This window comes from Lutra lutra, chromosome 10 (genome assembly GCF_902655055.1).
Source record: "Lutra lutra chromosome 10, mLutLut1.2, whole genome shotgun sequence".
In the NCBI taxonomy this organism is placed as follows: Eukaryota; Metazoa; Chordata; class Mammalia; order Carnivora; family Mustelidae; genus Lutra; species Lutra lutra.
The window spans coordinates 20,053,012-20,055,167 of record NC_062287.1 but is presented as its reverse complement, the minus strand read 5'-3'; the positions used below and the strand labels follow the sequence as shown (position 1 = coordinate 20,055,167).

Genomic DNA, 2,156 nt, shown 5'->3' with positions numbered 1-2,156 from the left:
GTGCACCTCTCACTTTAAAGGAGAGATTAGTAGGTCTAACTTATAAGGCTGTTTTGAGGAATAAGCAAAGTACTATTTTTTGTGCATTGTTTTAGAAACTTGGTTTTGGTACTAAGGGTACTGGATCCATACTGTTTGGTACACAGAAGTGCTCAATACAGGGAAGCAAGTACTATTTTTCCCCATAAGGCTTTGTTGTTAATTGTGTTTACAAAGATGCAAGCAGAATGAAAGGCTCGGTCACAGTAAGCCACATCCGGCATTATCAAGGGTGTAAACAAATTCTCTTCTTCCTTAGGGAGGGGGGTCTCTGGAGCAATGATCCTGAGGGAGTCTCTGTAAGTACATCCCTGAGATCTCTAATCCAGAATAAAACTCCTTAGTCTCCTGTTATCCGTGGGCATTAGGGAAGGATGCTGTCTCATGCCTAGTATTTGGAGACTTGAGCCAAAGTCACAATCAGATCAAGTTCAGCTCAGCAAGACAATTAGAGGTTTTCATTCTCAAAGTAGAGAAGCAGAAGCAGAGGGTCTGAGATCTGAGTTGTCATTTTCTGTTCACTGGGGCCATTTGAGTGTCCATGAAAGAGATGGATGAGAGCCAGTGGAGAACAGCACTGTGACCGGAAGCAGAAGGAGGTGAGTGCCCGCCTGACCTGGTCTGTCCTGTAGCAGAGGGGGTAAAAGCTCAAACCCCGTGACCCGGACCACCCGAGTTCACCTTCTACTGTAACTTAGCAGCACCAGGACTGGTGCAAGTCACTTGGGTCCAGGGTCCTCATCTGTGAAATGGGGATACTCACAATGCCACACAGTGTTTAGAACAGCGCCTATCCCATAGCTGGTACTCAGTAAATGTTCCTATCCTCGTCTTCTTTATGTCACTCCCTGCACTTCTGTGGTGTGTAGCCTTCTCTCTCTCTGTCTCAGTGACTTGTTTCTTTTTCCCTTACAGACCCTCCTAGAGGACAATGGCTGCAGATAACGCCTCCTCTGTGACAGAGTTTGTCCTCGCAGGCTTAACAGATGAGCCAGAACTCCAGATGCCCCTCTTCTTCCTGTTTCTAGGTTTCTATGTGGTCACGGTGGTGGGGAACCTGGGCCTGCTAACCCTGATTGGGCTGAATTCTCACCTTCATATTCCTATGTACTTTTTCCTCCTCAACTTGTCCTTCATAGATTTTAGTTATTCCACTACTCTCACCCCTAAAATGCTCATGGGTTTTGTCTCAAAGAGAAATATCATTTCCTATGCAGGGGGTATGACTCAGTTTTTTTTTCTGCTTCTTTGTCTTTTCTGAATCCTACATCTTGTCGGCGATGGCATATGACCGTTTTGTCGCCATCTGTAAACCACTGCTGTACAAAGTCACCATGTCTCCTCAGGTGTGTTTCCTCCTTTTGTTGGGTGTTTATGGGATGGGGGTTTTTGGGCCTGTGGCCCATATGGGAAACCTAATGTTTATAACCTTTTGTGCTGACAACCTTGTCAATCACTATACGTGCGATATCATTCCCCTCCTTGAGCTCTCCTGCAATAGCTCTCATATAAATTTGCTGGTGGTCTTTATTGTTGTGACCATTGGCATTGGGGTGCCCATTGTGACCATTTTCATCTCTTATGGTTTCATTCTTTCTAGTATTCTCCATATTAGTTCTACTGAGGGCAGATCCAAAGCCTTCAGTACCTGCAGTTCCCATATAATTGTGGTATCTCTTTTCTTTGGATCCAGAGCTTTTATGTACCTCAAACCACCTTCTATTTTACCCCTTGACCAGGGGAAGGTGTCTTCTGTATTCTACACTGCTGTGGTGCCCATGTTCAACCCTAATCTATAGTCTGAGGAACAAGGATGTCAAAATTGCCCTGAAGAGAACCTTTGGCAGAAAAATCTTCTCTTGAAAATGACTGAGAAAGGAGATCCAAAGTTTTGTTTATCAGAGTGTTTCTTTTTCTCTTCTATGAGGGAAACAAATGCCAGTGCTTGTTCTCCTATTCTTAGAGGAAAAATTTTAAATTTTATGTTCTTAAGCATAAGTATTCTCTCTACTCCTTATTCCACCCTAACTATTCTAATCATTTTATAAAAATAGTTTCCACAGTCATAGATGTTACTTTTGAAGAGGCCTAAGAAATAATTTAATCTAGCCCTTCAT

At 43.3% G+C, this 2,156-nt stretch overlaps 1 pseudogene; it reads left to right on the top strand.

Annotated features, from left to right (window-relative positions):
• The first annotated feature begins 970 nt into the window (after positions 1 to 970).
• On the top strand, positions 971 to 1,902 carry LOC125079056 (olfactory receptor 8B12-like; annotated as a pseudogene).
• Positions 1,903 to 2,156: the final 254 nt, after the last annotated feature.